Below are 11,446 nucleotides of genomic sequence, written 5' to 3' on the forward strand. Positions count from 1 at the left end.
GGATGTCGCAGTGGTACCTTTTTCTGTTGTTGTTTTTTGGTTGTTGTTTTTTTTATTTAAACCAAACCAAATGTTTCCATTCATTTCCTTGTCAGTGTCCGATTCATATGATACATGTGTTATAGATTAATTATCACAAGATCACGCTGATTCAGTCATTTTGACACTGCCATAACTGTGGATGTTGTAATTGTTGGATGTGTGTAAGGGGAAGGTTCTATGTCATGACTGTTGCATGATATTTTATTATGTATCTTCACATTGGAAATTTAGTTTCCTTCTCCTCTTAAGCCTCTGGGAAGACAACGCCTCCGATGTATCGTGTGTTCCATCTCAAACAATCTCAATCATCTTGTTGTTGATGCACTGAGGTTAATCTCCAAAGAATAAATTAAAGGAAGATCTGCTCATTTTGACCCATGTATGTCTTATACCACATGAGACAAAGACGTTAAGACAACCTGCTTTTACAGGCACATTATGAAGGAAATATTTATAATAGTGCATTCAATAGGAACTTTGAGAAAACTTTGATCAGATTTCATAACCGAGTGATTGATCAATCTTCCACAAAAAAACAGTATTCATTTTAAACTGATGTTGGATGATGACCTCGTGCTCCATTATAATGCCTGCATACAGTGGATTCAATATAAAAAGAACAGCTTCATCTTAAGAAAACTCTTTACTCGTCTATTGTTATTTATCAGTGATTATACAAATGTAAGTGCTCCTTCCACCATGCCATTCCTGTTAAGTGACAAAAAAAAAAATCCATCAAACCATAGATGGCGCATGTGTGAGCATGTGACCAGTGCTGTCGGCCAATCTTTTCAAGAGACTGTGGAGCCACTCAAGAGTGGAGAAAGTACGTGTCATTCAACACGGCAAATTCAACATGAGGACACCTCCAAACTTTCTTTTCTTTCTGCCGTGTTTGCTCTTGCTGAAAATGGGTGAGTTGTTGTTTTTCATGTTTCTACTAAACATTAACAACTTTAAATTAAATGTTTTTTGTCTTTTCTCGTCTTTTTCTTCAGCTGAGATGAACCATCTTGTTCTGTCCACAACTGCTCATCAAGACATTGGATTTATATCAGCTAATGTTGGTGATAACGTGACTTTGTCATGTTTATTCACTGTGGATGATTATAAACTTTACTGGTACAAGCAAACACTGGGTCAGAAGCCACAGCTTATCTGTGCCATAATAATGTCCAGTGAAACGGTCCGAACGCACACTTTTTATAATGAGTTTAAACAAACTCAACGCGTCTCACTTCTAACTGATGTTGGTTTGAATCACTTAAACATTTCTGATGTTCAACTTTCAGACTCAGCGACTTACTTTTGTGTCAGCAGTCTGTCACGTTGGATTGAATTTAAAGAAGTGATCACTGTGAGTGTGGAGGGTTCAATGTTGAATCTTCATCCTCTGGTCCATCAGTCAGAGTCACAAAGACTTCAGCCAGGAGATTCTGTGACTCTCAACTGTACAGTTCACACAGGAGCATGTGCTGGAGAAGAACACAGCGTTTACTGGCTCAAGAACTCTCAAGAACCTCACCATGGAACCATTTACACCAAAGGAGACACAAGTGATCAGTGTGAGAGGAAACCCAACACTCAAACTCACACCTGTGTCTACAAATTACCAATGAAGAGTGTGAATCTCTCTCATGCTGGGACCTACTACTGTGCTGTCGCCGCATGTGGACATATACTGTTTGGGAACGGGACCAAAGTGGACTTTAAGGGTAAGAAACTACTAGATTCCACCTCATCTGATGAGTAGTGACAGTTCATTCTTGGACAAAAACATGACACAGACAAAATGTCTATAATGTCTCCAGATACAGATCAGAGCTCAATGTATTTCATGACTGGAGCTTTGACCTTCACCACCCTCCTGAGTGTTTTACTGGCTTTCTTACTGTACAAGAGAGACAAATGTTCAGGTAATCACTTCTTCTGATGTCGGCCAGCTTCTATTCACTGAATTTGGCTTTTGAATTAAACAGCGTCATGTCTGTGTTTCACAACCAGAGTCTCGTGCCCAATTATCAGCTCGCTCCACAACAAATGAAGAGGTAAATACATATCATCTCTCATCAAACTTACATATACCACCTTATATTAGCACAAACAGAACCATATTACAATGTACTGATGTGTGTGTGTGTTGTTTCCAGGGAAACAGAGATGAAGACAATGTCCACTATGCTGCTTTAAGTGTCCACCTGCCTAACAGATCAAGAAGACAGATGGACAATGCAAAGAATGAATGTGTGTACTCCAGTGTTAGACATTAGCTCTGTCTTTGATAGTTCTGTCATTTCCGCTATAATTAACGTGTTTTTTGTGGTTTTTAGCAAAGTGGAACTTTACTGGACTTAATGATGCTGTACAAGAGATATGTTGATATGATCACAGATGCCCGTTTTGTCTGTTTTTAACCAGGAATAAAAACTCACTCACGCAGTCATGCAGAACTCTGGTGAGACCTCATGAGTTGTCGGTGTACACACAACAGAAAGTAAAAATACATTTCAAGAGTTGTGGACAGGAAAAGGCCACAAACCTTTAAACACACACACACACACACACACACAGGTCTGTGCGCAGTGCTTTCACTTCTATTTATATAGACAGCCTAACCAAAGCGTTATCTCTAAACTTAACCATAACAACACGTCCAGATTTTGGAACCATGCGCAAAGTGCCACCAGTAGGTGGAGCATTAGCCCCGCTCACCAAGGAGAAACAAACATTCCGACAAGAGAAGAAGAAGTCGCCAAGGATAGTCATCCAGCCGTAGCATCGTTCTCTTCTTCTTTGGTCTGAATGCGTCCTAATCCCTGCGTCCAGACTTGTAGAGCCACCCGGTGGTGAAGTGGGATACTACATGCCCCCGACGTGCGAGTATACCACGGTGCGCGCAATGTGACGCGCACTTCAGCGCGCGGTGTTGCGCGGAAGTCTACCAGGGCCTTCAAACGTCAAACCAGTTCCTCAGAAATTAGGCTCTGCCTCTGTAGGACCAGGTCTTTGGTCTCTCCGAAAACTCAAGAAATTCAAAGAAAGAAGCCCAACAGATTGCAAATGTCCACGCACTGGGCATCAGTGGAGAGAAAACAACTCCCTTTTAATCAAAAGACTCGCCCGGTTGGGGTGAAAGTGCAATAGGGGACAGAGGAGAGCAAGTATGTTAAAATAAACATAAAATAAGGGGAACGGGAGAGAACAAGAGCAAGAGGGAACACCAGCATACGAACAATACAACACAATTCAAACAACAATGATGTAAAAATAACCCATGTAACCCATGTATAAAAGCCAGGCATTGTTGTATCATTGACTTTTCTCGCCCCTAACGTACAGACATAGAGATTATTATCACTCAAACCGCAGAACAGTGTTGCGCAGAGATGAAGACAGTGAACTTGAAGAGCTTACTTGACACGTGATTTGTTTCTTCAAGTAGAGTTAGAGTCACTGCAGGTTGGCCAATCAAAGTCAACTGTGCAACGTACAACCCCTCTTTTTTTTTCTGAGGAGTGGAAAGAAGAAGGACTTTTTTTCAGTCCAGACAAGCATTGGAGACATGGAGACATCTCTTAAGGTTTTCCTCTATCTTTCATGGCTGTTCCAGATGGGCAACATGGGTGAGTTACGGAGTTGAGATTTGAGAAAACTAACAAATAGAGTAAAAAAACAATCCTCAGTCGGTTTTTTTTGGGGGGGGGGGGGGTTCCCCTTTCTTTCATCAGATTCAACTGATTTTGCCTTTGCTGTCATTTCACTGCAGCTCAGACGAGTGAAGATCTGACATCCACATATGTGCATCAAGAGAAACGCTTGACATCAGGTGCAGTTGGAGAGAAAGTGACTTTGTTGTGTTTTCATCGAGGAAGTGGTTCAGGATGGATCTTCTGGTACAAGCAAAGCCCGGGACAGGTGCCAAGGCTCATGTCAACCACTAATGTGTTTCGTGCACAGAGCTCTTTGTATGATGAATTTAACAAGACGCGCTTTACGGTGAATGTGTATGAAGACGGTACATGTCGGCTGTCAATTTCGGATTTGCACCTTTCAGACTCAGCCACATACTTCTGTGCATCCTCCCACGCACACGTACTGACCTTTGCGGAAGGCGTTACAGTTATTGTGCAGGGTTCCGGGTTGAACCTCCAGGCTCTGGTCCATCGTGAGGGCCTACAGCCAGGACGCTCCAGGAATCTCAGCTGTACGCTTCACAACGAGAGCTGTGGTGAAGAACACGGCGTTCACTGGTTCACGAGCTCGGATGACGCTCACTCAGGATTAATTAACACCAAAGGAGACGCGCGCGGCCACCGTGAGAGGACACAAAATCACACCTGTGTTTACAACCTGTCACTGAATACGTCTGGGAACGACTACTGTGCCGTTTTGTCATGTGGACACATACTGCACGGAAATGGGAGCAAACCGGGCAGTAAATGTGAGTAATATCACGGTTAGAATTTGTCTTATTTTCTGATCAAATTTAAAAAAAAAAAACATGTAACTCTGGCTTCCTGTAGATACATGGAGGTTTATCCAGGTTTGTGTCTTGAGTGGAGCTTTGGCAGCCTCCACCATCCTGACTGTTTTACTGGCTTTCGCGCTCTACAAGATGATCAAGGGCGGAAAATGTCTATGTTCAGGTGAGCGCGACCTTAAAACACGCACATTCACTAAATATAACTGACAATTAAAAGAGAATTTTCCGTTTTGCATAAAAAGAAGACCCGCAAGCAAGATCACCGATTCACTCCACAACAAATCCAGAGGTGATATTTATTGCACTGATCCAAATGATCACTATTAAAAACACCACAACACAGACCGACACTCATCTACTTGTGCACTTATTGTTTCTAGGGTGACCAAGATGCAGAAGACCTCCATTATGGTGCCGTAAATATTAACCCTTCCAACAGAACACGACGGCTGAAGGAGACCTCGGTGGAATGTGTGTACTCCAGCCTCAAGCAGTAAAAGTGGTATATATATGTGTACTTTTTCAATAAAGTTTTTAAATTGTTACTGTAAGGTGGTGAGGAGGGCACTTGTGTAATCATGACCAGTTGCCATTTTGTGCCTCAACCTAAACATTGGTTACTCGCTGTGCGTAAACTTCAGCATGTTTACAACAACAGGAAATGCTTCTTTCCACCCTCGTTTCCATCAGGTGAATGTACACATTTGGTCTGTATTTATATAGCACTTCTCTAGTCTTGATGTCTCTTAATAATAATGTAATCCAGAAGGCAGTTTAGTTGTAAGGGTTTAAACTTGAAAACAATTTTGAACAATAAAATCCCTATTTTTTTTTTATATATATATATAAATGATGTTCACCAAGATTCAGACATTGGAGAAAATGTAAAACTAATTCAGAATTCAGCAGCAAAAAAATGCACTGATGTTTCGCTTTAAACAGCTTTAACTTTTCCCATATCATCTATGAAGTTTAGGGTAGTAAATGTGGTCCTTGTGTCTGTTTATTTTTTACTATTCCCTGTGTTTTGATTGTGTATTTTCTGCCCGTGTCGTGCCGTAGTTGGGTTTGTCTACCTGTGAACCGACCATTAAAGAGACTATTTTTGCTATTACTCTGCTGTGTTGAGTCCTACATCTGTGTCCTCCAGTTCTAAGCGTGATACTTAACATCAGCCATTTTCTATCTTTGTTACATTTTTTATTCATGTACAACAACGTGACAGACTTTGAACCATATATTAAAGACTGCACCCCGACGAGTCACAACGCCAAGAAAAAGACGACAACAAATTCAACATTATCAACATTTTGGGGACTTGAAAATGGTCTTCACTCATTGGAACACAATGGCAATGATGTCTTTGAAAATCAAATTAAAAATACTAAACGTATCACTCCATATTTTCTGATTCAAAAAAGTTGACTAGTCAACCCTCTCAACCCTATCTTTGGCATAACTTAACCCTTTAACACCAAGCGCATCGTAGACGTCAAGTTAATTTGCATGACCGTAATTTCGTGACGTTTGTGCTATAGGAAAATTTCCAACGGTTTCTGAAAGGTGAGAAGTTGCCTGTATAAATAAATTAACAATAATGGTAAAAAAAAAAAAAAGGTTATTACCGTAATTTCACTCGTGCTGTTGCAGGAAGCCGGCGAATCAGCATCTTTGTCACCAGAGAGGAGAGAGTTGGAAAAATGGTTTCCATTTTTTTGGACATTGAGACAAAAATTCAAACAAGTGTTATTTTAAATATGTTTTATACTGTTCAAATGTCAAATTGAACACACAGAATCTGGTGTTCATGTACAACTCGTGTTTTACATGATTTTAAATTCTTTAAACATGCAGTAAATTGTAAAAACCTGCCAGATATTGGAATTCTGGAAAAAGGTGCCAAAGCACTTACTCACAGGAGATTTTCTGGCTTTTTTATGGTTAAAATAAGCCAAAAAAAAGTCCAGAAGGACTTGTGAGGCTTAGGTGTTAAAAGGTTAATGGTTCACACCAGTAGGGTTAGGGTTAGAGTTAGGGTCTCTATAATATCAGAACCTGGTAGATGAACAAAGAAATGTCCTTTATGCTGACAAGAAATGAGGGGCACGGCCACTGAGTTTCCTTAGAAAACCTTCTGTCAAAGCTGCTGAGAGTCTTTCTATTCATGAGTAGAAAAGTGAAATGCTGAAGTCCACTCTGTCGTTATATAATTTGACTTCATTTCCAAATGGTGCCTCAGGCTCAGGCAGTGAAACCAATTCATATTTGTACTTTTTCAAAGCTGAAAGTCATGAGCCAAACAGTTTTTCATACACTTCCTCTCAAAGGAAGAAGCTGCTTTACATGTTCAGGCGGCGGCGTGAATGTCATCGCATTTCCTACAGAATTTAGGCCAATTTCTGAGAAGCCAATCAAACGCAGCAGCGCCTCTGAAACGGGGATAGTGTGAAGGCTCGGCTCGGCTCTGCACTCACCACAGAAACGGCGACATGACGAAACCTGTGCTCCTCGTCTTCTACGTGATTTGGGGGGAAATTGGTGAGTTTTCTCTTTTCCCTTCTCGCAGCATTATTGCCCCGATTCCTATCGTTACATTATATCCGTTTGTCTCTTTCTCAGCCGCCATGAGCAATATGTCTCCATCTATGCACCAGGAGAGACATTTGATATCAGCTCATGTTGGGGAAACTATAACTGTGAAGTGCGTCCTTCACCACACGTTGATAACAAGGTTTTACTGGTATAAACAGTCCCCAGGACAGGAGCCGAGGCTCATGTGCACCTACTACAAATTCCACGGAAATAACATTTTGCACAACGAGTTTGAGAAGAGTCCCCGTTTCACCGTGGACACGACGGGCAATGCGACATTTCACCTGACGATCGCAGACGTGCGCACGTCCGATTCGGCGACGTACTACTGCGCGAGCAGCTTCACGGCGACGATTCAGTTCGCGGACGGCGTCGTCGTGAACGTGGACGGTTCGGGGTCGGAAGCCCGAGCTCTGGTGCGTCAGTCGGCGTCTGAGAACATCCAGTCGGGAGACTCCGTGACTCTCAGCTGTCCCGTTCACAAAGGGCCCAGCGACGGACAACGCCGCGTTCGCTGGTTCATCGACTCTGAAAAAGCTCACCTCGGAGTCATTTACTCCTGTGAGAGCAACGGTGATCGGTGTGAGCGGAAGCTCAAAACACAAACACACACCTGTGTCTACAAACTGCCAATGAAGAGAACTGACACCCAGTACTGTGCCGTCGCCTCATGTGGACACGAAGAGTTTGGAAACGGGAGCAACTTGGCCTTTAAAGGTATGTTTATCTGGTAAGACCTCACAGGATAATAAGGTCAAAGTATTGAGATAATCAAATCACGGCTATACCATCTTATTTCTACATCAATCACCAAGTAATATCTTGATAATAACACTATTCTCCCCTTAAACTTGTTATGGACAAAGTTTGCTCATGTTCTCTGGTGTCTGCCTTTACAGATCAGGTGGACTCTGTTGTCTCTGTGCATTTCCTGAGCGGAGCTGTTGCATTGTGCAACATCCTGAGTGCTTTACTGGGTTTCTGTATGTGGGGAATCAAAAGGAAACGAAGCTGCGTTTGTGCAGGTAATTAGTGTTGACTGAAGATTAAAAAAAAAAAAAAAAAAAAGGTGTCTTTACTGAAAATGCGTGACCTGACAAAGAGTTGTCTTTCCTTCGTCTTTCAGAGTCCGCCGCAAGACTTACAGATCGCTTCTCCAACAATGCGGAGGTAATTTATGCACGTTCCGTTTTTTACAGCACAGCATTTTTGTGTGTTTTAATTCCGTCTCGGTCATGCTGTAATTTGCTCGGCCTCATCCGCAGTGCTGCCGAAATGAAGATCGCCTCGAAAAGATGTTCAACAGTGGAAGAAGACGGAAGGATAACACCTGGAGTCAGTGTGTGTACTTCAGTGTAAAGCAGTAGAGGTGAAAATCCTTCACTGTTTACTGTTCAAAGGGTTGGGGTCACTTAGAAATGTCCTTATTTTTGAAGGAAAAATTATCATAAATACACTCTATACATTGTTAATGTGGTAAACGACTATGCTAGCTGCAAACATCTGGAATATGTACATAGGTGTATAGAGGCCCATTTCCAGCAAACATCTCTCCAGTGTTCTAATGGTACATTGTGTTTGCTAATGGCATTAGAAGGCTATTGGATGATTAGAAAACCCTTGTGCAATGATGATGATGTTAGCACAGCTGAAAACAGTTTTGCTGGTTCTTTGATGAAAGCAAAGTTTCAAGGGCAAAATGATTATTTTGAATAAAAATCATTATTTCTAATCTTGTCAATGTCTTGACTATATTTTTTGCAACTCTTTTGATGAATAGAAGTGTGACTTTTAATGGAAATCACACAAAAAATTGGTATAGGTGACCCCAAACCTTTGAACTGTAGTGTATTGTGTATTATGTATTTTTTATTATTATTATGTGTAAATTTGAATGTACCTTGATAGGATGAAGGCACCTGCTTTTCAACGGAATTGTCAAACGAGCTTTCGAAAGAATCATAATGGTCATAACGATATATCAAATATTTTTAAGAGATTTCAATATTTTCAATATTAAATTCTTATTGTCTTTTTATTGTCTTCACTCTGGGGTATAATGAACTTTAAGTGGCTTCTCACGTCTCAAATATACATGATTATAAAGCAGGGGTGGACAAGTCAAATCATACCATAATTATGACTGCATTAATTTGACCTTGACCTGTAATGCCTGGCCTTCCACCAGGTGGCGCGTTAGGCGCAGTGATACATCGACTTTTTTCCGTATTTCGTATAGCAGAGACCGGGCTACTCTCTTTTATTACTGTAACAGATCGTTCTCTCCTCTCTCTGAAATGACTTCATGTTGTTGTGGTTTGGTCGGACTTACGCTGATAATAAAAGTATGGCTACCTGAACCGTCTAGCTAGTGTTTTGTTTATCGATGCTCTATTTTATGAACAGTTCAGGCGACCCCCAGACGCCTGAACTGTTGTAATAAATACATCAAATAAAAGAAAAATCACTGAGTTCACAAATAAAAAAGATATTTGGTCATTGGAAATAAGTCAGCTCACACACACACAGCTTTGGACACTGCATTAGGACGAGCTTTTCTACATAAGAAATGGAATAGACGTAAAATAAAGAGTGCGAGTAAAACAAAATTGCAGGGGCATCTTCTGAGGTGCAGCTAAGATCTGTGTCAAAATGGCACCACACAGGAAGTGGCTCTCGGTGTTCGAAATTCAATTCAAACAAAGATGTGAAAGCAGCACATGGACCAAAATAACAGCGCGGCCATGCACTGTCCTTTGATATTGAAGTTGTATTTGAATGCTTGTCTGATCAAAATGCAATTGTGGGATCCATGAATAAATGATCTACAAAACACCACAACAAAAATCTGCTGGTGTGTTGAAATAAAAATATATACATATGTAGATATGCTGGATAAAAATGGAATGATTTTGCATTATAATGAAATACACTTACTCATAAAAAGGTTTCTCAGTCACGACCTCAAGGGTCTTGCAAATGTCAGGGAAATCAGGGAATAGTCCTTTTCTTTCAAGCTCACCATTAGCTTTAAAGCTGTAGTTTGTAACTTTTAAATATAAACAAATGTCTGTCACATTCAAACTACTGTCAGAAGGATTCAAAGAACGCTGAGCAACAGCAATCAAGCGCTTCCTAAGCAACTGGCTGACACATAATGTCAAGCCATACTCATGTAAAAGACACATAACTCACCAAATTGCTGGAGTTGCAGCGGCTCAGTTTCTGTCACTCTGCGTTGTGGTAATTACTCAGACGTCCACAGGGGGCGATATGGGTTCTGCAGTGGAAATTAGAGTCCAAATTCAAATTTACTGACACAAACTCTTGTGGAAAGTAATCAGCTTAACACAGAGCATGATGGCATTTTATGATAAATTCATTCAAACACACAGTTCATTCAGCTTGTTTTGGAATTCCAAAACTAACTTGTTCATCAGTAGCAGTGACACCAGTGTGACCCAACATGAGCAAAGTTTCTCTTTGGTGATTTGAAATGTTTTATGTCAAGATGAAGGGCTCATCTCCGCTGGTCTTTCATCCTGTAAAACCTCCTCAGAAATAGAACTGTGAGGCACGTGACCACGTTTCTATAACAGGACAGCCGTCACTTCACGTCGGCCAATCAAACACAAGTCGTGTGTGTGTGAAGCCAGAGAAAAGATCAAGACTCTTTCCACTCAGAACAGATATTTGCTCACGATGACATCTACAAAGACTCTTATCTGCCTCACATGGTTGGTCTTGTGCAAAACGGGTGAGTAGCTTTTTTTTGTGCCTCTTGGTGTGTAATCCCTCAAAGTGTCATTGTTTCTAATATTATCTGACAGTACTTTCTTACTTACATTGCTTTTGCTTCGTCTCCTCTGTCACTTTAGTTGATGGGAAGACCAATCCGTCTTCATCTGATCGTCAACAGAGACATTTTGTATCAGCTCATGTTGGCAAAAGTATAACTTTGCAGTGTTTCTATGACAAGGAGGTACAACATCTTCACTGGTATAAACAAAACTTTGGACACAAACCAAGGCTCATCGCGACTTTCTTCACTCCTAATAAAACATACACTTTTTACGACGAATGCAAGGACAATTCCCGTTTTACGCTGGATCATGAAAATGGCAAATCGATCTTGAAGGTGTCAGATTTACATGTTTCAGACTCAGCTATTTACCTCTGTGGACACGCTTATTACTTTATAATGGAATTTAAAGAAGCCCACACGGTGAGTGTGGAGGGTTCAGGGTTGAACATCCGCGCTCTGGTCCAACAGTCATCGTCCGAGGAGGTCCAGCCAGGAGGATCTGTGACCCTGAGCTGTACAGTTCA

The 11,446-nt window shown here is 41.1% G+C and overlaps 1 gene segment (V, D, J or C); it reads left to right on the forward strand.

The window, feature by feature from the left end:
• The first annotated feature begins 1,213 nt into the window (after positions 1–1,213).
• Positions 1,214–1,795, forward strand: LOC310941892 (Ig kappa chain V region K29-213-like). The segment is given in 1 exon: positions 1,214–1,795.
• Positions 1,796–11,446: the final 9,651 nt, after the last annotated feature.

Source organism: Microchirus variegatus, assembly GCF_963457635.1.
Source record: "Microchirus variegatus genome assembly, chromosome: 2".
In the NCBI taxonomy this organism is placed as follows: Eukaryota; Metazoa; Chordata; class Actinopteri; order Pleuronectiformes; family Soleidae; genus Microchirus; species Microchirus variegatus.